This window comes from Lissotriton helveticus, chromosome 1_1, assembly GCF_964261635.1.
Source record: "Lissotriton helveticus chromosome 1_1, aLisHel1.1, whole genome shotgun sequence".
In the NCBI taxonomy this organism is placed as follows: Eukaryota; Metazoa; Chordata; class Amphibia; order Caudata; family Salamandridae; genus Lissotriton; species Lissotriton helveticus.
Window position 1 is genome coordinate 2,048,117,085 of NC_136057.1, and position 24,365 is coordinate 2,048,141,449.

A 24,365-nucleotide genomic window follows, 5' to 3' on the forward strand; every position below is an offset into this window, starting at 1 on the left:
CTGGAAATTCAAATGATAAATATATCAGTAACAGCCAACTCTCCACAGATGTTTGTTCTTCCAATGGCTGCTCTTCTGCAATGGTGGAGGAGCGTCGCCCCACTGCCTGGCTCAGATCCAGCAAATGTAATCTAAAACGATGTTCTTGCATCGTTTTAGTTTACATTTGCTATCACTAAACCAGTGATGTTGGGAATGGTGGAGCCAAGGGATGGGAGTGGGGAGGTCGAGTGCTAATGCACTCCACTCCCTAGGTATGCATATGTGTTTTGGCCGGCCATCTCAGGCCGACAAAAACACACATGCACCCTGCTGCATTGAGCACCCGGGCTCGAGAAAACCCAGAGACTCCCTGGTCTGAGCAGGGCGTCTTTTCTGCATGCTCAGACCAATCCCTGCATTTTGGACAGGGATTAGGTCCCAGGGGCAGCTGGGAGCAGCAGGCAGGAAGAGGAGAGGGGATGTGAGGAGATGTGATGCTGGAGCGGCTGAAAACAAAAGATATATTTTCCTTTGTTTTTTTAATTCAATCCCCTGTGCAATCCCACCCGCCCACAACCCTTTGTTTATGGCAGCTGCAGCTGTGTTTTTCTTATGTAATAGAAAATCCTCAGCCACAATCTCCTTCAAGTCTCTGGTCTGGTCTGACTGCGGGTGTTCATGGCTGACCTCTCATCTTGCCATTGGACTCTTCTGTTGTTGCCCCTTCTTCCGCGTCTCCCTCTTCTCCCACCTTGTCCTAAAAAATGATTAGAATTGTAGTTGGGTTGGAAGAAGGGTCCAGTTTGGTATTTGGGCAGCCCTGGAATGGGGAGGGACCAAAGGGTCCAGGCCAGGGGTACATTTGTGGTGGTAAAAAGCCTTGGTTGATATTAGCTCTTTGGGATCTTCTTGGTCTATTCCGCCAGCTTTTATTTGAACCATCACTAGACCACTCATCTCGTGCTATGTCTGAAATACTCGATTCACCTTAGTAGGATGACCCTGAGTCTGAATTCTCCTGACCATTATAATCATCTTTGATGTAGGGGTATATATTCTCATGGGAAAATTTCTTAAGGCCTTTCTGTAACTTGTTGATTTTGCTCAACATCAAGTATTCCTTGTGTTCCCTAATGTCATTGTTTACTTCTTCAAGATTTTTCTTAAACAGGGTGATTTTAATTTCAGTCATCAGAGCATCTTTACTGGTTTATATTTTTATCTGAAGTGCTTCTGAGATGCGTTTGGCTCTATTTATAATGGGGATTAACCAATCGCGTGTGCATTGCCACGCGATTAGTGACCAATCCCACAGAACTCACCATACAAATCGATCTTGGTATGACATTTCTGTGGAAACAATGTTCACATACTAATTGTAATAGCAACAACGTTGTGTATGTCATCAGGTGCCATCTGGACGTGGAAGTGCTGTATACCAGCATTCTACATGAAGAAGGCCTTTGAGTGATAGAGGCCCTGTTGAGACAGGAAGAATGGCAATGGGAAGCACTGGTTAGTTGAGTCATCACCCTTATGCGTCTAGTCCTGACGGAGAATTTTGTTTGTTTTGAAGACCAGATGTATTTACAAGTGCTTGGCAATTCTATGGGAAACACCTTTGCGTAGAGCATAGGGTGTCTGTACTTGGGCCATTTTGAAGATCAACACATCTGGTCCACTAACCCTTACTCGAATAACATCTGTAAGTGGTTCGGGTACATCAACAACATTTAGGTCATTGGGAGGGGGACAAGTCCATACTGAATAATTTTCTTATTCGGATGAACCAATTAAACCCACATCTAAACTTTACCATGACCGCAAACAGTGAAATGGTCTCCTTCCTAGATGTCAAACATATCGCCAGTGGTGGCACTCTGGTTAGTTTACTGTACACTAAGGCCCCAGACAAAAATAGTCTGTTACACTTTGATAGTGCTCATCCACGCGCCCTGAGGGAGAACCTACCAGTGGGTCAGTTCCTCCTGGTCCGTAGAAATTTCACTAATACTACAAAAGGAAGCAGCACTACTAACCAAGAAGTTACAACAAAAGGCTTACCCACAAAAAATCATTGAAAGGCCTAATAAAAGATCGTGTAACACCCCCGGGAGGCATTGCTAGATTCCCATAAGAAACCAGAAAAGGATACGTTGATATGTGTCACGACTTACAATTCCTCGTCTAAGGACATTAAGAAAATCATTTAAAAAAATGGCAAGTTTTAACATTAAACAAACTTACGTTTGAAAAACCGATGTTCTCGTTTAAGAGGAACAAGAGTCACGTGGGTCATGTGTGGTATGTCCTGTCACAGAACATACCAAACAAATCGATCTTGGTATGACATATCTGTGGGAACAACGTTTGCATACTAATTGTAATAGTGACAACGTTGTGTATGTCATCAGGTGCCCATGCCAGCTATTGTACATGGGCATGACCAGCAGGAAAATAAAAATACGAATAAGTGAGCAAAGAAGCACGATAAGGAGGGAAATATTGGCTACTAAGATTGTAGAAATTTGGCAGAGATCACTGAAATAGTAAAGAGATATTTTATTAAACCTCATGAGGTGGAACTACATTCACACAACACCCTTCGGCAGTGTATGAAGTAGCACACCGAGTAGAAGAACCATGGGTCTTTTATACCCACACAGGAGCTCAAAAGAAGGAGGTACAAGCACACATTGGAAGAGTTATATACATATATGGTCATACAGAGAATGCACAGTCAACTAAGAAGGAGGAGCCAACAGTTGCTGACTTTAGTAAAGACCCCATAGCACTGGTAGGACTTGCTGAGGTCTACTTCTACAAATTGGCGCCCAACCAGTGAGGCTCATCGGCGACTCGGATGCCCGACCGTGTAGTCTTGATGGAGGATTGGAATCTCGCTGCGGACGATCGCTGCCTGAGGAGGCCCGTGTCTTGGCAGCCACTGTGTTTTTCTACTCTTCCCGATCTGACCCTCCAGGTGGTACCGGTTCTCCACTGAGATCCCTTCTGGTGTTCGCCGTGCAGAGACCATTTGGTTGATTCGTAACTTGGAACTTGGAATCAGGAGACTTTTGCTTGGTAAGGTCGTTTGATGTGACACTTCTTGTATGAAATTGGCCAATATCTAGGAATTTGTTTGGATATATATATAAATTGCAATTTGAATAGGCAGGTAATGAGGAGACTTTTCTCCAACTTTTGAATAATTTGTAATGGCACATATTGTGTTAAGTGCCACTGCTGTATAATATTGTATATGCTCCAATATTTTTGGCATGCCTGTTTCAAGCACACTTCATAAAATGTGTTGCTTCTTTGGAGGTACCAATGTGAATCTTGAACGGAATCAGCTGGCTCCCCCGAGGTGACACCAAATAGGGACATGTATATTAAAAATTGTATTTGTACTATAATGTACAGCACGTTATGGAATAAATATACTAGTAAGGATCCTGTGTTGTGATGGACTATAAATGGGTCATTTGATCTTAAAAAGATTCAGTATGTAGAACAATGTATGTTTAAGCGCAAAAGTAGACAAGATAAGTTTGACTGTACGAATGTGGCAGAAAGAAGCGAGAAGAGAGCAAGCTTGATAGTAAAGGTACAACGCAAACATTTCAATGGCAAAGCGATGGAACTAAGAAATTAAGAAATTAAGGAAATAAAAGAGAGAGAGGATAGGGAGCATCGTTTACAGGTAAATGGCCAATACCCTGTCCGACACCCCCTTTACCCTCTACTAAATAAACCTCAGGATGATTCAATTTTGTTAGATCGTTCCCTGCCTCATTATATTTTTGCTTCTACCCCTAAAGTTGATTCTGATGATGATATTTCTCCTTTGGATCAGGATAAGTTAGAATTGGATGCTCAGCGAGAGACTCACTCTTTTCTGATGGCTGACCGTGCAACTACTCTTAGATCTGCTGCTCGTAAAGCAGCTTGTGATAATATTTCTGCTTCAGGTGTTGTAGCCGATGTACAATGGCAGGAGAGAGAGCAGTTATATTTTGTAGAAATGTTTGCCACAGAAGTAATTGCACGGTTTAGGAAGCATTCCACAAAGTTAGAGCCTGATGATATCGCAAAAGATATAAACAATCGCGTGACGGTCTATTTCTCCCTTCCCAGGTGGCTGACTTAATTAGACGCGTGGTTAAACTACGAGCTGATGCACTCCGTTTGTGAGAGGAGAAAAAGGCAGCTTCTGCAGCTGAACAAACAATTCAGACCACCGTGCCACGGGATGACACTCCAGGGACAGATAAGAATATTGTGGTTCATGTGAAACCCATGCAGGAAGCCGCGCCTTTATATGTCCCTCCTAAGGTTGCGGAAACGGACGATGATAAATATTCCACTGATGCGGAGGGTTATTTTATTTATAAATGGGTCTATGCTCCTTGGAGTAGAGCGGATGTCATGGCTCTTAAAGCTGCTTTGCCTGACCCACGGAAAAATCCAGCCGCCTTTTATGAAGAAGTTGAGGGAGCTAGTAATTCCTGGACCATGGCTTTGTCTGATATTGATATGTTTTTGGGCTTATTCTACCACCAAATCTGTGAAGGTCTATCCATAAAGTCGATGATCATGCAGCTTTTGTGGATGTTTGGAAGGGACTAGAGAGGATAGATGTGGAACTAGAACCAGCACAGAAGCTGCATCAAGATATTTTAGACCTTCCAAAGGCTATACTAGTTAAATTGAAAACTCTCATTCCTACTAAAAAGATTGATTGGACTGTGTTGGCATCCTGCAAGCAAAAGGCAGATGAATCGGTCTCTGACTTCTTTACACGTTTTGAGGAGGAGTTCCACGACTTTAGTGGCTAGTCATTGACAGATGACATGGGCAGGTATCTGTTTGTCGATAAATTTGTCGCAAACATTTTACCAGGTATAGCTAGTCGCCTAAAAGCCAGCGAAAGTTCATGGACCATGTCTTCCCTCCCCAGTCTCTCTTTTGACTATGGCTCAGTATTATGAATGTCAAGAATTGGAAGCTAAGGGCAATTAGGATAAAAGAATAAGGAGCTGAAAACAAAGGTTATGATTGCTCAGGTTTATGGCCCATCTATGGAAGTAGTGGTAGAGGTGGACGTGCAATGTATTGCCCAGGCACACCCTCTTTTTCCAGAGCTACTTTGTCTTCTGATCAGTGCGCTTACTGCAGAAGACTGGATATTGGGCTTTTGAATGTCCTCGTTTGCATACTCAGCAGAATCAGCACGGTCGGGAATCCAGGACATAGGGGAGGTATGAATGATCGTACCAGGTTTGAGACTGTTGGGCATATTCAGAATTCTTCTAATACTTTTGATAGGCATAACCAAATATCAAATATCTGATTATTTGAATTCAGATTTAAAGGACTCTGCTTATGCAGCTGAATGTGATGGTCCTGAGGCGGAAGCCGGGACCCTGTGCTACCGTGTGAAGAGATTGTAATTTATTTTCTTTTATTTTAAACTTGTACCTGCATTTGCACTCGTTTTGAGCCTGACTTTGCAAAAAATTTAAAAAACAGTCTTTCGCGCACTCTGCGCCTGTATTAACTTGTTGGGAACTCCCATTGCCCCCTCGAAGCGCTATCGCCCCCATTGCAGACAATTAGGTACTGCTTGGGGATCGACTACTTTGGGCGCCATCTTGTGTGAGGCGAGGAGCTGGCGAGCGGTCTAGTAATCAGCCCCTCCCGCCCCACAAGCATAAAATGGTTCCTGGGCATCGGAAGCGCAGCGGACGAGCGCAGCAGGCTCGCCAGCGGTGCGCCGAAGGCGAGCCAGTCTGCGCCCGTCCGCGCCAGCTCCGTGCCTAGGGCCAGTCATGCTGCCGGACTCCCTCCCACTCAGAGGCAATCCTGGTCCAGATCTCAGCTGATGGCCTGGAACAAGGGAGCTTGTATGCCTCAGACACGGTGCAATTTGGCTTCACCTTGCTGCACCCATTTTAAATGCAATCAATGCACTTTTTCTTTAACCTTTAATAAAACACTTCCTCCTTCCCCCATAAAGCCCCCCCCCCACTCCAATACGATCCTACACGGCCGGCTTATTGAACTGCCGTTCTCTACCGTGCCACTCAAGCGACATATGGCTGCTGCTTTCATCAAGGTCCTGGGATTTACTTTTTCTCACAGAAACTTGGATTAAGGACACCTCTAGCCCAGATATTGCCTTGGCCACGCCCCCGGGCTATTACCTAACAGGCATAAGCCGCGAGGGACTGAAATCCGGTGGTGGAATTGCCGTTATCTTACGGAATCATCTAACTATCACTTCTAGGAAAATTTCCAATTTAGGGCCTATAGAGGTACTCTATTTTTCCATTTCAGATGCCTCTGTTGCCATATTTTCAGGTATATTGGTATACAGTCCCCCAAACACCCCACAGCCTGCAATTGCCTCGCTATTGGCAGCCATCGCAGATTTGTCTCTCAAGCACCCTCACTTTATGGTACTAGGGGATTTTAACCATCATGTTGATTTGCATGACTGTACACGTGCTAAAAATCTTTTAGACTCCATGCAAGGCTTGAATCTGCCCCAACGGGTTAGTGGTCCTACACATTCTGCAGGACACACCCTTGATTTAATTTTCTCCAATTTGCTTGATCTTAATGTTCTCCCCCCTATGCCTCTCACGTGGTCCGATCATTATCTGATTCCGTTTGTGGTGTCTACACCCAAGCCGCCAAGGAGGAAATCTACTTGTAGAGAACAGGGCAGAAAATGGCATAAAGTCACTTGTATGGCCTTGGAACAAAGGTTTAGGAGTAGCATTGATCTACCCGATGCTGATCTTAACGCAATTGTATCCACCTTTAATAAAGATCTCTTTGCTGCCATTGAACAAATCGCCCCCATGCAGAATCTTTCTTCTTTAAGATCAAAACCCTCAGCTCCATGGTTCACATTGACACTACGGGAAAACAGAAGTAGATGCAAAAAACTGGAGCGCTCATGGCGTCGGTCATATGACCCGGCGGCCAAAGCCCTCTATAGATCAGCTCTTAAAGAGTTTCATAAACTCAAACGTATTGCCATGAAACATTATTTTGCGGATAAAATTAAAAGAGCAGAAAAATTCTTCCAAGACCCTTTTCCATATTGTTAAGGAGTTTGCCAACCCCTCTGCTTTGGCCTGTCCTGTTACCCCTAGCCAATTGCTTAGTGAAGGACTGTCTGATTTTTTTAATGAGAAAATCATGACTATTACAGCAACTATCCATCCGAACCCCGTAGCAGCAACTCCAGCTTATGATACTAGCTGTGTTGAAGTGCTTACCTCATTTAAACCTCTGTCTGAGGATTATGCCTTGTCCTTGTTTTTTAAATGTAAATCGGGGTCCCCGCTCATCCAGCCCCGTTCATATTTTGAATTACATAGCTCTGTTATTGATTAAGCCCCTGCTAGAAATTTGGAATTTCTCTCTGCAATCAGGCCTTTTCCCCTCCTTGTGGAAACATGCACTGTTGTTTCCAATTTTGAAAAAAACTGGTGCTGACCCATTATGTTTTAGCAACTATCGGCCCATTTCACTTCTCCCCAAGCCAGCAAAAGTGTTAGAGAAGGCGGTACAAGAGCAATTGTCTGAATATCTAGAAACTAACCACCTGCTTCATGACACCCAGTCAGGATTTAGATCTGATTTTAGTACGGAATCAGCCCTGCTGGAAGTGTCCGAATCAATTCGCGAATGTGTGGATAGGGGAGAGGAGGCCATGTTGGTCCTCCTTGACCTATCTGCAGCATTCAATACCATCTCGCATGACACTTTGCTGAATCGCCTTCACGAGATGGGCATCGGAGGAATCCCCCTGGCCTGGGTGAAATCATTCCTGTTGGGCAGGTTCCAACAGGTCTCCCTCGGACCCTTTGTTTCCACAGAGAAACCATTGAGATGGGGGTTCCGCAGGCATCTGCTCTTAGTCCCCTCTTATTTAATGTGTACCTAATGCCACTGGCGAAGGTGGCTGAATCTTGGGGCGTCAGAGTGATCTTTTACGCTGATGACACTCACCTTGTGTTTTCTTTCAAAGATCACTCTGAAAGCTCTTTGGCTAATTTTCGCCACTGCTTGGTAAACATCGCCTCCTGGATGTCCGCCAATAATTTAAAATTGAACACTGACAAGACGGAGGTCTTATTTTTTAATCAGAAATCTATCATTCCCTCCAACATTTGGTGGCCATCTGAACTTAACCCCCCCCGGTGCCTGTTCAAGTTGCCCGTAATCTGGGCTTTCAATTTGACACAGCTCTTTCCTGCAAGACTCAAATTAATAAGGTTTCATCATCCTGCTTTGGAAAACTCCGAATGATTAAAAAAATCATTCCTTTTTTGCCTCTTGAGTCCCGCAGAACAGTAGTCCACGCTCTAATCATGTCCCATCTGGACTACTCAAACAGTTTGTATGTTGGAGCCCCGGCGTATCTCATTAACCGTTTGCAAACAGTGCAGAATTCGGCGGCCAGGCTGATTTGTAATATTCCTTATCGCCACTCGATTTCACCTTATCTGGCCAAACTGCACTGGTTACCAGTGAGATACCGCATTTAGAGCTCTCAATGGCCGAGACCCTGCATACCTAAGGCATAGAATCAGGTTGACACTTGCAATGAGGGATCTTAGATCCAACCATCTTCGCCTAATGTTTTGCCCACGATTCCGTCTGGCTCGTACGGGTGGTAGAGCTTTTGCCGTGGCCACTTCCAGATTGTGGAATTCACTACCAGTGGAACTCATGACATCAGAGCCTTTGTTCCGGCGGAAACTTAAGACCTGGCTCTTTTCTCTGACCTAGCCTTGTTGAACTTTTTCAGCTTACACCTCTTTGACCTTCACATGTTTTCAGCGGCGGGACACCCCCGTCGGGGGTAGCTGTCGCGCTTTACATGCTCCTAAATAAATAAAATAAATGCACAGGAATGCCTAGGATGGGGTAAAGAATCAGTTGAAGTCCCATTAGATTAGAAGGGTCCCTATGTTACAGCACATGTTTTGGGTTCTACTGATCAGTTTATGGTTGATACAGGAGCTACTCGTAGTGCACTGTCTAACAATTGGTTCCAAGGGCTCCACTATCTGGCTTAACCAGTACATCAATAGGTTTCAATGGGACACCTTCCCTTAGCCTACTGACACAACCACTTGCATTTACTGCTCCATGTCCATTTTTGCTTTTCCCCAAAACACCGGACAATTTTGTGGGTCTTGATGTGTTTAAGTATTTTAGGGCTACACTACGTTGTTCCCCAGAAAGTGTGCATGTTATTTTGAATGATAACTATCCCGTGGTTGAGAAGTCCTGTCTCATTAGAGAGGATATTGCTTTGTCTTCACTCCCTAGTACTCTGTGGGCTACATCAGATACTGATGTGGGGCAAATGGTTAATCCACCAGTGCATATTCAGGTGAAGGAGGGTGCTGCTTAATTGCATCAATGTCTTCAGTATTTCTCAAGAAGGTGAAGAGGCACTCATATGTATTGTTCATGATCTGATTGAAGTGGGAGTTGTGGAAGTAGTCCCTTACATTATTTGCAATAGCCCTATCCTTCCCATTCTGAAGAAAGACACCAATACTAAAATATACAGGTTTATTTATAATTTGCAAGAGGTTAACAAGATTGTGGTGCCCCAATACCCAGTAGTCTCTTACATCACGACACTCCTTACCTTGATTCCTCCAATGGCTACTACATTCACTGTGATTGATTTGAAGAATGCTTTCTTCTCAATCCCTATTCATCCTGACAGCCGATTTTTGTTCAGCTCCACTTTTTGTTCAGCTTCACTTTTAGATTCTGTAGAGTTCCCCAAGGGTGAGTACTAGTATTTACAGCCAAGCATTGAAAAGACAGCTTGATTCGTTCTCTGTGCGGACTGGGGTGGCTCTCATACAATATGTCGATGACATCTTGTTGGCAGCTGATACGCCTGAACAGTGTGAAGAAGGAACATTATCATTGCTCTCATTTCTTGCATCACACCATCACAAAGTTCTGCGGAAGAAATTGCAGTATTGTAGACAGAAGGTTACCTATTTAGGTCACCACCTATCTAAGGAGGGACATGCACTTACACCAGACCGCATTCAAGCTATTTTAGACACGCCAGTGCCTCGTACTCAGAAAGATGTTTGTGTATTCATTGGTCTTACTTCTTTTTGTAGGCAATGGATACCAAGCTTCCCACACATTGTTAAACCTTTGTTGGCTCTTCTGACTAAAGACACTCCAATGCCTCTTCCATGGACAACTGAATGCCAGAATGCTTTCCACCAGTTATGTCAAGCTCTTTGTTCTGCACCAGTATTAGGCACTCCAGACTACTCTAAGTACTCTATGTACACGAGAGAGATGGTTGTGCACTTTCAGGTTCAGTACAGTGACAAGCAGCGTCCTTGTGCATATTTTTCAGCTGTTCTCGATCAAGTTCCTCTTGCATTGCCTGGGTGTTTCCGTTCTGTCCCACCGGCAGCTGTGTCTATACATCCGAGTGAAGGGATAGTCTTGTCACCTCTACTGTTGGTATTAGTACCCCATGCAGTTGATGCTCTTTTGTACCAAACTAAAATGCATCATTTAACCAGTGCCAGGTTGAAAGGACACAAATTTTTTACTTTTGGCCCCTCATATCACCTTAAAAAGATGTTCAACCCTGAATCCAGCTACTCTGTTGCCATATCCAGTGACACAGTCGCATTCACAAGAGCCTCATGATTGTATATTCCTTACTGAGGAACAGACAAAGGGTTGTGTCGACTTGCAAGATACGCCCCTCTCAAATGTTGATGGGGAATTGTGGGTTGATGGGTCTTGTTTGAAATTACTGGATGGCACAACATCAGCTGCATATGCAATTACAACACTTCAGACGATATTTGAGACAGCTCCTATTCCACAGAAGTCAGCTCAGGCAGCTGAGATAATAGCTTTGACAAGAGCATGTGAACTTAGTACTGAGTTGTCTGTGAACATTTATACGGATATCCGCTATGATTTTGGAATGTCTCATGATTTTGGGTTACTATGGAAGGAAAGAGGCTTTCTTACATCCCATGGGATGCAAATAATGCATGGAGAATTGGTACACAATCAAATGACTGCTTTGACATACCCGAAGAAAACAGCGATTGTTAAATGAAGCGCACACAAGAAAGTGAATGAAAAAATAGGACAAGGCAATGCCTTCGTAGATCACACAGCCCATGAAACTGCAATGCAGCGAAGCACCACATCTATGTACGTAATAAAGTCACAGGCTAAATGTTGGCATGATACCAGGCAGAAGTGCTAGACATGCAGAGATCTGCTTCTGCAGAAGAACTTGAGCAATGGTCTAAAGAAGGAACATTGGATGATAAGGGCTGTTGGAGAAAAAAAGACATGACCAAGGGGAGACTGCCCACAGCCTATTTACAACCTATGATTCATAGGTAAACGTCGTTTACAACGCAGTGTTTACACCGCACGACCTTTACCACGCACCATTACAATGCAAGTCGTTACTACGACTTGCGCTGGATGGCGCTGTTGGTTAAGGAATATTGTAATTTTATATTCCTACACCTTCCCTACTGTTACGTGGACTGGTGTTGGAATATAAAATTATAATATTACTCAATCCGTGCCCTCCGACGCAAGTCATTGTAACGACTTGCGTTGTAATAACCGCGTTGTTAAGTACCGCAATCTAAAAGATCGCGTTGTACTGACATACATCCGATTCATATGGCACATGGGCCGGCACATGTTGGAGCCTCCTCGATAACTAAATTACTTACGCAAGTTTGGGAGCATCCAGAAATTGCCAGGACAGCTAAAAAGATAGTGTAGTCCTGCTTGATTTGTCTTCAGTACAATCCTGGAAAACGGACACAAACTCCAACAGCTTGAACGCTGTAATAATCTGAAATATGTTCTAGTGGTGGTATGTGCCTTTAGTAAGTGGATAGAGGAGTACCCTATAAAAGTTAATACAGCTGTTACTACAGCAAAGGTGCTTCTAAAGGAATTGTCCCCCAGATTTGGTGTTTGCAAACTTTTGTGGAGTGATAACGGACCCCATTTCATTGGGTAAGTTATTGAGTATGTTCTAAAAGGATTAGGGATTAAGCAGAAGTTTCATGCTGCCTTCCATTCACAATCAGCAGGGCTAGTGGAGAGATACTATGCTACCCTCAAGCTTAAGCTAGCTAAAATTCAGGCTTCCACATCCTTGAAATGGCCTGACGCAATACCCTTGGCATTGTTGTCCATTAGATCAGTGCCACATTCACGATCTGGCCTTACATCGTATGTGGTGGTATTTGGAAGACCTATGAATATTTGGGGAATCCCTAATCCACGCCCCATACATGATGTACCAGATGACAGTTTGATTTCTATTCATCGACAGGTTCAAAAATCTCTTCTTGACAGGTCAGAAGGTGAAGGCCACAGACTACGGCCTGGTGACCATGTGATGATTTGGTCCTTCTAGAGATCGAGCAGCTTGGAGCCTAGGTGGCGCGGCCCAGAACAGATCCTCCTGGCAGGAGGTACTGGGTGCATTCTACCCACTGCAAGAAGGAGCTGTCTACCTTGGTGGAACCTGCTGCCCCGATTGACCATCGAGACATCCTGGACATGGAGAGAGGCCAAGCCATATCACCTGAAGAACCTGAGGAAGTCTTCCCGGACCATACGATTCCTTGTGCATCCCAATATCAACTGCGGCCCCGGAAAGAAACTTCATTGTTGAAAAAGACTGGTTGAGTAACCGTCTTGGGTTAGTGAGAAACTGAGCTGAAGGGGGGGGGATCTTTTTGTGTAGTGACACCCGTCTTAACCCTCAGTGAAGAAACCAACAGCTGCCCAGGACCTTAGGGCTCCAACGGTTTTGTTACTTCAACAATGAGATGAATGCGCATATGGAGAAAACATCAACTGCTGCTGGGATTTACGACAAGAAGATAATGTGTACTGTTGGGTTTATTGTCACTGTGATAACTACGGCAGTGATAACTTGGGTTGTAGAGGAAGTGGCTCCTGCTCGACAAATACTGACTGCCACTACTCCAGCACCCATCTAACACCACTATTTTACTCTCCTTTATCATTAGCAGAAGCAAGGACTGTCTTATCTGTACAATACGCTCATCCAGATGTTGTACCACACGCACAATGCTACGAACATTACTGACTGTTGGGTGTGCGGAATGATGCCAGCACATCAGAAAAAGGGAGGAACACCTTTTATTCCTCTTCCCTTTTCTCACAATGGGTTTGTCAAGCCTGGTTTGCACTTTTATCGGCATCTCAAGTGGCTAATATTACTGATATGGGTGTAGGGAAATTAAACTACTATCTTAATAAAGCGTGACATCCTGATGAAGAAGGTGATCCGCAAGCTAAAGGGACGAAATGGGAGGTGGAAGAGTACCAACAAGGAAATGCTTCTACACATTAGGTTTACCCAAATACTCGAACTGCTAAGGGTAATTGACCATTTGTTATAGCTGTCACTAGAGCCCGAGCAGATTTATGTGTGAGTAGTAGTTTGAAAATTACAGTGGGAAAAAGCAAATGTGCTCTGGTTTTGAACATTGCTGGCACCAACAACAGTAGATTCACGTCTTCACATAACATGTATTTTATCTGTGGAAATAAGGGAAACTACTATCTACCTGTTGGATGGTCTGGAGTCTGATATGTGTCCTTTTTATTGCCACCTGTATTTCTGGCACCTGCATCATATCACAAGGACAATCGACTGTTTAATGACATTTCCAAGAACAGATACAAAAGTACAATAAGTAATGATGAGGTGGATCAGCACTGCAGCAATATGTTGATTTTAATTTGGGGCTGTTCTTCTTTGTTCGTGCTGCTTTGAAAAGTAGGAAAATCAGACGTTTGGCTTGTGTCGTAGAGGCTGTAACCAATACAGTCAGCTATGGCACTTGGAAACATCACAGAGGAACTACAGATTGTGAGGATTGAGGTGCTCCAAAACCGTATGGTCCTGGACACGATTTTGGCTGACAGAGGTGGTGCCTGTCGCATCATCGGAAGTAGCTGCTGCGTGTAAATTCCAGATCATGCCCCTTCAGTTTTTGATGCGATCTCTATGTTGCATAAAATTGCTGCTGAGATTCACCCTGATACTGGCACATGGACTTTGGCCAGCTGGTTTTGGACATTGTTCTCTACCTGGGGCTGGAAACTGTTGACAGTTCTGTGTATATTACTTGCAATTCTACTGACATGCTGTCTATGTATACAATGTCGCCAAATGCTCTATTCCATCTGTATTACTGCTTGTACACCTACTAGACGTAATGTTGAGCAAATTAATGCCCAACGTACACTAGACAAAGAAGTTGATGAATTGATGCAAATTTATATACATGATGTATACTTAGACTCCTCTAGATTATAAATGTCTTCAGCTAATGCTAAAAGGGTAATCTGTTGAAATTTGGCAGAGATTGCTGTTAGCATTTAGCTGATGCCATCTTGTTTCCGGCAGCCATCTTGTTGACCATGTGCTCTTTCCTTCTTCACTGTCACTTGCTCTTGTGCTTTGCTCAAGAACTGGCTATACTTCGCCTTAGCTACTCCACACATGCTCAGAAGAGTCTGCCGCTGCCCATGCACCGGTTTAGGTTTGGTACAGTCAGGATGTCTTTACTAAAGTCAGCAACTGTTGGCTCCTCCTCCTTCTTTGTTGACTGTGCATTCTCTGAATGACCATCTATGTATGTAACTCTTCCTATGTGTGCTTGTACCGCCTTCTTTTGAGCTCCTGTGTGGGTATAAAAGACCCATGGTTCTACTCGTTGTGCTACTTCATACACTGCCGAAGGGTGTTGTGTGAATGGAGTTCCACCTCATGAGGTTTAATAAAATATCTCTTTACTATTTCAGTTTTCGTGTCAAAGTCTATTTTCTGGTCTGAGGACTTGTGTGCAGAGAAGGGCGAACCCCTAGCACTGGTAGGCCTTGCTGAGGTCTACTTCTACAAGCTTACTGCCCATTGCCATAAACAAAAGCACAGTTACACAGACATCAAATGGGCAGTCATTGAAAAAATAATTTGCACAGGTAACCTGAATAATAGACTGTTAGAACGAGAATAGCGATGAGTTTACCATCTGAAAACCCATTTAATCGGACTCAATGACTCCCGTTTAATCAACTAAATAGAAACTGACTGTAGCCCTTAAACATCCTATTATTTTACAGTTGACCAACATAAGTAATATAATGCACTACGCATAGGACTAGTGTTGGTCCGATCTTAAAGTGAGTGTATCCATCTAGCATGAGCACTGGAATTTTGGTTCCTTAACAATTAGAGCGGAATCCTTATCTGTACTTTTGGCAGAATAAGAGTGGAATCGCTATCTGAGACTTATTTTACTTGCAACTCTGCACATGCTCATGATCAGTCCTTGCCTTTCACCTCTTCTGGATATAGCACATTTGTTTGCCTGCACCTCAACTCAAAAAATTAGTGACCTGCGGTTTTAGTATATCTTAATAAAGTTTTTTTGATCTTTTTTTTGGGTTGAATATCCAGCTTACTCATAATAATGGATAGGACTTGCATCCTTAATAAGTATCCCCCACCCCCCTTTGTTTGAACTAATGGTTTTAGCATTCTTTCATGTGTCTGTCCATAATGAGATACAATATCCATTATGAGCCACCTGGAACTGCCACTTGTTATTATGCGGCACTTGCATTTTCGAACTGGTAGTGATCAGTACGGACCACAGTTCCCAGCATTTAACCGCAATTGATTACGCTGCTCGTCGGCGTCTGAACTATGACGCGCGAGCAGGACCGCACCCAATAGATTGAGCGATTAGTTTTCTCATGCTCGAAAGGCAGATTTAAACACCTTTAGCCGGGTGCTCTATGCAAAAGCCCGGGAAACCTGCATCGAATAGGTTTCAGAGCGGGGCAGGACCCTTGATGTTGTGAGTAATTTTTTGCAATCAGTTTTGAACAGGTACGTGTGCTCCCTCGATGACACGGGCAGTAATGTTCCTCAAACCTTACAGGTTTATTGTTTTTTTGCCTTTTCTGTTGCGCATCTGCTGTTGACATTCAGTGTATGGCTACGGGGCTACCCTTTAAAGCTGTGAGGTCGCCAGAGATGAGTTCCCTCGCCCATAGCTGGGTAAGGGTTACAGTGTGAATGATTGGAATGAAAGACTAAAACACGGCGACTGATAGCAGCATTGCGCTGTCGAGTGAGATTGACACGGGTGGATTCACCTTGATTATGCATGCACAAGTATGTGGATAATGGCAGTATGCGACAATGATCACCACAACACCATATTTTGCCACCTATATGAGTGTGGTAAAAGTAAATTATTGTCATATTCACATACCAATGTGCTTATGAGAAATGATGTGTTTTTTCACATAGTGTTGATAACACAGGTGGACTGGTTAGCACATCACACTTGGGAAGCATCTGAATGTATTCAATAAATAATACACTATGATTTTATTGTTTGTCTTTGTTTATATTTACGGATGGAGTGATAAGAGGATGAAAGAGATAAATTATCTTTTTTAAGAGAGAAACATAAGGAGCAGCTATCTGCCCTTATCTAAACAGCAGTATAGGGAAATATCCTTCTGCATTTTCCAGGGAGGGCGTGGTGTTGCCCTGAAGAAAGTCCAGGACCTTTACGGCCCTTGCAGGACTGATACATGTTGGCTTTAGGGTCATAGGACCATAAATACTCCTATTTGACCCCCCTTTATACTTTTTTAATAACCCTAGCAGACCCAAAAATAAAGGTTTTTTAAATCTTTAATTCCCCTTGTCACATTATCACCAAGAGCCCCCCGAAATACGGTTGAGCCCCCCTGACTTTTAGGCGTCAGGGTGACCCAATGGTGAAGCATGACACCACAAGGGTCTGAGGGTAATTAAAACGAAAGGAATTGCCTTAGTGGGTCTCTTCATCATAGGACTTCCCATGTTTACCTTATCAGGGTCCATTATAGAAGGAGTACCTATTGTGATACAGTGGTTTGCACCTTTTGATCATCATTTGTTCTTTGCCTGACCTAAAGATGGAAGAAATTCATGTGGTGTGTACCCGTATATCCGATATACTGCGCACTACCTAAGCTATCCAGCATTAATCCCCTCACCTTAAGATAGACTGATCTCTTTGATAAACATAGACTGCAAAATATATGTGAAAATCCTGGCTACAAGACTTAACAATTCCCTCCCACAATTAATAAGCAACTCCCAAGTCTGTTTTCTCAGAAACCGTATGTCAAATGAAATAGGATCCTGGGCTTTTTTTAAACAGTGCATGAAAACATTAACGTTGGAGACACTTTCATAAAAATGGTATGGCTCTCTATAAAGACCCATTTGCATGAAACACGATTAATAGTTCCCTATCACTTAAACTACAACATGGCAGGAGGCAAGATGTCCACTTCCTCTATCTCTATTTCTCCTAGCATTGGAATCCCTACTAACCTAATAGGCATTAAACAAAACCCCAATAGTATTAGAGTTGGTTTTCAAGACAAGTATGTTAAACTAGCCTCCTATGCGGACGACAGATTAGAAATCACAGAAAACCCAGGCCCCTCCATTCAAGCTCTCATGTCCCCAATAGACCTCCACTCCAAACACACAGGATATAAACTAAACAGGGATAAATCTGAGGTGAAACCTCTAAGCACAGAAGATGCTTCATGTACATCTGTATTATCTTGGTAGACCCGATACATAAAATATCGGGGTATCAAGATTGGATCAGACCTAATAGATATCATTAAACATAATGAAATGATTACCCTTCAGAAAACAAAAAAGCTATTGGACAAATGGTCCCTAAGTATATAACCTGGTGGGGAAGAAAGGAAACTATAAAAATGATGGTCACCCCTATAATCAATTATCTCATCAGCATGCTCCCTCAACTATTATCAGAAAGCCTCAACCTCAAATTAGACAAACATATTTCAAAATTCATATGGCAAGACAAAAAAAGCTAGAATAGCCTTGAAAAAAGTCAGACTATATAACTCATAAAGGAGTATTAACCTGGCAAATTTCGGAGATTACCAATCTGCTTTTCGTGCAAAACAGGGTTTGTGTTGGATCCACCCCCCCAAGTAACTATACACGAATAAGATTAGAAATTCAAAGGGGGCTTCTAAATAACCTAAACCCATTGATCTTGCTAACAGCCAACACGAAAAACCTAGACAGCTTAAAATAGATAAGAAATTATCCTCAGGTATAAGACTCTCCAAATTAGCTTCACTCTAGAACAACCCCAACAATAAATGTAACAGTAAAACTATGTACTACCAAGCATGGATAGGCAAGGGTGTCTTCTTCCCACATCAACTCGCACCTACATCTCATCCCATTACCTTCTCAGACATACAATCAGTACACCACCTAAAGTGGAGTTCTATAACTTCCTTGAAATCAAGGCTGCCATTTTGAAATCTAAATAGCATTAGAGCACACTATCCCTTCTAAACCTTTTATTGAAACTTAACAACTCTGTACAACAAGGATCCTACCTATAGAAACTTCTAAGACCAAAACATTTGTAAATAAACAAAGATAGAATACCTTTTTAAGACAAACACTTTTCTGAAACCGTAACAGACTCAGAATGGTTCCAAATCTGGAAATCAGTTTCATCTTAGAAAATCTCTTCTGTACTCTCACAAACTAAGTTCTGGCTTATACACAGAATATTTTGGCCTCCATCTCAACTACACTTGTTAGAAATTCTGGCTAATCCCACTTGCTGGAACTGTAAAGAAGAATTAGGTGATCTTGCTCACCTCATCCTTCATTACAAACCCCAATCCCATTTTTGGTATAAGGTTTTTTCATTCTTATCAGAACAACTGCCATACTAAAAAAGAACTTGCATTCCTTATTAAAGGATTCATCGACACTAACCTTGACAACCCATCTGATAGAGACTTGTTAGATCTTCTAATAACATGCACAACCAAAATAGTTCTATCCAACTTGGAAAGTACTCACAAAGCCTCCTTTAAATGCTAGATCAACTGGGTTTCACACATTAGAGACACAGACAATATCTTCCTCTTGCACTCATGGTGGAAGACTCCCTTTAAACCCATTTGAGATACTCTGGACAACTACTTCACCACCAAAAAACGACAGTAGACACCCATATGCTGGCCTCTCTCACTACAACAATTTATCATTGTCCATCTGGAACCAACTCTATACTATCACCATTATTATGACTCACCTCTCTCGCTCTGAACAAATATCACTATTGGGTGCTGCGTGAACCACAACTCCTCTCATCCTCGGCACACCAGATACTAACCTCAACGCTCACAAAGGACTGCAATCTGGTTCAACATAAATATCACATAAAGATTTTTTGCATACCAGCTTGAGGCCATACTTTAGTATCTGACTCGTATTGCTTGTCTATACGTCAGTTTAATGAGCATATATTACTATTCTCAAAACTATTGTATTTATCTGTTACTCATGTCAATGGACTTGTACTGCCTATCACCAGAATATCACCAAACGACTTGCATTAGAATTATACACATATCTACTTGTGTGGTATTACTCTGAGTCAGGATTTATTTACACAGGTCAGATGTCTCACAAAAATGACTCTGTATTCTCAACTCCCTTTCGTTTTCTGTTCTTACCCCTTAAATTAGTTTGTATGTGCTTATTTTCTCTGTATATGATTTTATGTAGGATTGTTTGTATGATTTGATTTTATGTATTATTTAACACATGCTAAAATGTAATAAATATTTTTAAATATAAAAATGAATGCAGGCTGCAGTGGCAGACTGGGTGAATGTTTCAAATATGGGATACCTGTGTCTAGGCTGTAGCACCTTTCAACACACTTCTTCAATGTCTGCTAGGTTTTTGCCCCCTTTTGACATACATATCAATCAGTTGATTTGTTGAGCACTTCTTGTGACCTGTGACGGTATCCAGGCACTGGCAGGGGCCAGTTGATTAACAGATTAGCCAGGTATTCAGGGACTTTCGAACTCTGGAAGAGGTGCAGAGATGCAGAGGTATGTATGAGAAAAGATTGCTCCTTCGGGTCTGGTGCCTCAGTGGACTAATGCTTCCACTGAAGGGGCCTGTGTTCAACCTCATGGTCACAGGTTCAAATCCTGGTGGGTCCACTCAGCCTTACATCCATCTGAGGTAGATAAAATGAGTACCATTGAGCTGGGTAACAGTAAACATCTGTTATTCAGCGCCAAGAGACCTGGTTGGGGGTAAACATGCACTTTACAAATACAAATGTTATGTTCCATGTCTTTGCTGCTAGGTAGGAGGAGTGATCTCTGTGTCAGATGTGGGGCTGAGAGTTAGAGAAAGAAACATGGAGTGGTGGTGTCTGGTGCACTGATGGAATTTCAGGAATAGGTTCAAGTAAGCAGGTCTGCAGTTGTATAAGGCCTTGTATGCATGGGATAGGAACTTGAACTGACATCTATTCTGTACAGGGAGCCAGTGGAGTTCCTTGAGGTAGAGGGTGATGAGGACTCCTCTAGAGAGATCCAGGACGAGTCTGGCTGTGGTGTTATGTATGGTCTGTAGTCATCTGAGGAGGTGAGCTGTGATCCATGCATAGAGAGCATTGCCATAGTCCAATCTGCTGGAGATGAGGGTCTGGTTGATGGCGTGTCTTCAGCTTTGGGGTATCCATTTGAATATCTTGTGAACCATACAGAGGATGAAGAAGCAGGAGGAGATGGAGGTACGGAGTCGCTTTGGTTAGCTTGTTGTCCAGAGTGATGCCTAGGTTCCTGGTGTGGTCAATGGGGGTATGAATAGATCCACTTTACTAGGGCCACCAGGACATGTCATATGAGTTGCTTTTGCTTCTAAAAATCAGTACCTCTGTCTTGAACATTTTGAGCTTCAGGCAGTTGTTCTTCCTCCTTTTGGCAATGTCTATATTTCAGCTGTGGTAGATGTTTTTGGCATTTGTGGTTTCTTCGGAGAGGAAGAGGATGAGATGTGTGTCATCTGTGTAGGATATGATGTGGGTTTTGGTGATGCTGGGCAGACGTGCCATGTAAGTGTTGAAGATGGTGGGGCTGCACGAGGATCCTTGGGTTACACCACAGATGTTTTCCTTGTGTTCAGAACTGATGGGTGGAAGGTGGCCATTTTGTACTCTTATTCTTACAGTGAGGAAAAGGCAATCCATCTGAGAGTGGCTCCCTGAGTACCTATGTTGTGCAGCCTTCTGATGAGGATTTGGTAGGAAACTGTATGTAAGGCTACTGAGAGGTCCAGGGGGATCAGAGCTGCAGTCTCTCCTTGGTCAAGTAGGGCTCAGATGTAATCAGTAGGTCTGTCTTGGTGCCGTTGTTGCTGAGGAATACAGATTGGGAGGAGTCGAGCAGGAGTTTCCATTTAAGATGAGAGGAGAATTGTTGCTTAATGGCTCTTTCTAATTCTTTGTCCGAGAGCTGGGAGATCGGTTTGGTGTTGTTTCGTTGACTGGGGTCTGCATATAGATGTTTCCAGCCCTCAGGAAGGTGATCGTGGCAATTGAAGTGTTGAACAAGGTGGTGAGTACGTGGCTGATTCTGGCTTGTTGATGCCATCCCTGTTGGTGATCCTGTATCCTTCAGGTATTGTGTTGGCGATGTTGGGTATGAGAGAGGGTTCGAGCCAGGTATCAGTGAGGACTAGGATGTTGTGTGTGAGGTTGGAGATGAGGGTCCAAATCTTGGTGGAGTGTTTACATAGTGAGCGTTGAGAAAGGCACATGCAAGTTGATAATTTTGTTCAGATGGTGTCTGTGGTGTGGTCACAGTGGGGTAGGTCAATGGCTGGTTTGTGTGCTGTGGCAGGTGAAGTGGCTGTGGGTGCAGGTGACAGGTCCTACCATGGAGCACGGGTCAGCTTGGTGCAATGCTTGCTGCGCATCCGGGGTTGAGGTTGTAGAGCTTGGCAATGGTGTATCTTCGGGTGTGGGATGGCTATCGTTGGTGGTGCTAGCATGGTCCAGGCCCAGACAGGTGCTGGAAGACTTTCTTTTGGCTGATCAGTCAGGTTGTAGCCTGCAATAAGTACGTCTTGGGTTGGGCGGGGATCTTGTTTTATATATAGATATATATATATATATATATATTTCATCAATTGTTACAAATAAACGCACTCTTGAAGTCAAATTCTGCAACGTAGGTAGCTTTTATTGCTTGCTCGTTACGCATTTCGACACAAAAGTTTGTCTTGATCACACGTACATTGTTGCAAATACAGCGTGCATAAATAAAGTGAAAAAACTCTAACCTTTGAAAAGGTAATCGATGACGGACTGTTAGTGATAGACTTGCCCTCTCGGCAGCACATTGTCTGTTTACCATCAAAACAGTTGTGCAGGGCTGTATACCCACAGCTCATTGCGTTTATCTCTTTTTGCACTAAATATGGTAAAGTGCCCGAAAAATATTTTTGTACGCCACATTGCTTGCACCAAAATATATTATTAATGTTGTTTCTCAGTGAGACTTTTCTTAGTATCGTGCCCGGTTATATGCCCTCATTCGGTTTAGCGAAATTCATGCTATACTACAAGTCACAGAGCATGCCGAGTTGCTTTCACCAAACTCCGGTGGCAGCCATGTTTGCAGAGTTATTTACATATTTTGCATGATACAAAAGTGAAATACATCCGAAGCTTTATATTAAAGATGAGTCTTGTAGAGACACACAACCTTCTCAAAATTTATCGTACAACACCGCAAATATAAATAAATAAATGCTAAGTACCAATGGTGCCCTGTACATGGTTATAAGTTACTCATAGAAGTACGTGCTAAGTACCTCATTACGATAATGGTGATGTACCTGTTAGAGAAAACACCTATAGCAGTCACACGTTATATCCGGTCTAGTGCCCATATACATATAGCACATAATAAATAAGTCCATTCACTCCTTTCACAGTTTAGCAGAAACGTAGTTCTGCTAGTATCTGCAGGTGTATGCGGTCTAGTGCCTAATACATCAAAACCTATTACAAGTAAATTGGATAGTTGCTCCATATATCATTCAATCCATTACTTCGAATACACCCTAAATCGTTATAGAAAAGGTAAAAATGTATCTTTCTTGGCGTGTTTTGCCATTTTACTGTCACATAGCAGATTACTACAGCCCCACCTGTTGGCTCTTATGCGTAAGTCTGTATCCAGATATACAAGCAGTATAAATTAAATAGTGAACAAAGTGCCGAAAGAAAACTTAGAATAACTATACAAGTAGAAATTTAAAAAAATTAAATTTTAAAAGTCTCGTATCTGTATTCAGTGTTCACCCTTGCATGGGGGAAGAAAAGGGTAGGGAGCCTGAGAAGTGACCACACAGTGGTGGACCCCTTCCGCTCCTCCTGTGAATGAGAATAACACAGATAGAAAAACGTCATCAGTACACTGATATACCAGCAGTATAAAATAAGTAGTGAACAACGTGCCGGAAAGAAAACTTAGAATAACTATACAAGTAGAAATAAAAAAAAATTACATTTTAAAAGTTTCTTATCTGTATTCAGTGTTCACCCTTGCATGGGGGAAGAAACGGGTAGGGAGCCCGTGAAGTGACCACACGGTGGTGAGCCCCTTCCTTTCCTCCTGTAAATGAGAAGAACACAGATAGAAAAACGTCATCAGTACACTTTCTTATAAAAACACAAATATTCACATTCTGAAACGGTATCTTGCAATCACAGTATTTGATACATCATTAGATAACAAATGCATGAATTATACATTAATCAGCATGGAAATGAACGGCTAGTTTGCCATCGAGATTGTGACCCCTGGGTGCCTGGTTTCTAATTCCAGTATCCATTTTGATTCTTTCTGTCTGAGTGGGTCTTTATTAGTAAACTGTGCGATTACTTAAATCATTACAGCATAAAATACAATAAACTTCAATAAAATACAGTAAAATACCCCCCCCCCCTTTCTCAGCAAAAACCAGGTAAAACCATTGATGCAGCAATATTGTCCCAAGACTACCTGTGTTCACAGTATTTGATACATCATTAGATAACAAATGCATGAATTATGCATTAATCAGCATGGAAATGAACGGCTAGTTTGCCATCGAGATTGTGACCCCTGGGTGCCTGGTTTCTAATTCCAGTATCCATTTTGATTCTTTCTGTCTGAGTGGGTCTTTATTAGTAAACTGTGCGATTACTTAAATCATTACAGCATAAAATACAATGAACTTCAATAAAATACAGTAAAATACCCCCCCCCCTTTCTCGGCAAAAACCAGGTAAAACCATTGAAGCAGCAATTTTGTCCCA